This window comes from Corvus brachyrhynchos, unplaced genomic scaffold, assembly GCF_000691975.1.
Source record: "Corvus brachyrhynchos isolate BGI_N302 unplaced genomic scaffold, ASM69197v1 scaffold549, whole genome shotgun sequence".
Classification (NCBI taxonomy): domain Eukaryota; kingdom Metazoa; phylum Chordata; class Aves; order Passeriformes; family Corvidae; genus Corvus; species Corvus brachyrhynchos.
Genome location: NW_008240055.1, coordinates 185579 through 186238, shown reverse-complemented (window position 1 = coordinate 186238; position 660 = coordinate 185579).

The window sequence follows — 660 nt, the reverse complement described above, 5'->3', positions numbered from 1 at the left end:
CCCTCCCTCCCTCCCTCCCTCCCCTCGCGAGCCCTCTCAGCCGTGAGAGCGGGGCCCGCCCTGGGTCCGGTCCCTCACAAGCTACGGGGCGGGAAACAATCACGACACAAGCGTGACAATAATGGTGAAAATTTTATTGGCGTAACTGCAACAATTTTAAATGGAGTAAAAAAAAAAGCGGAGTTAGAAGTTTACAAGGGAGGAAAGAATCAAATAATTGTTGACCCAGCAGAGCTTCCCCCCCAGCCCAGCCCGGACATGATGTGAAAGGCCTTCCCCAGGGATAGCGCCTGGCCCGGGGGTGCACTCATAGACCCTGCCGGCGCACCTCCATCTCCAGCCCTCGCACCCCCGCACCCCAACAGCGGCTGTGCTACCCTAAAACCGCATCTGCAGTGAACGAACAGGCATTTTGGACACCCACAGTGGCGGCAGCCACCACAAGGCGTTATTTGGCAGAGTAGCATCAGTGTGGCATCCCAGCATGTCAGACACCAGATGAAGGCAGAAGGTGACTGTGAAATTATCTCAGTTAAGCACTAAGGCCAGAGGAGCCTCCTCTCAGCACCACGCACCCTACACAGCACCCTGCACCCAGGTGTGCCACAAGTGTCACTGACACAGCCTCAGCTAGCAGCGAGATAGGTTAAAGACTCCGCA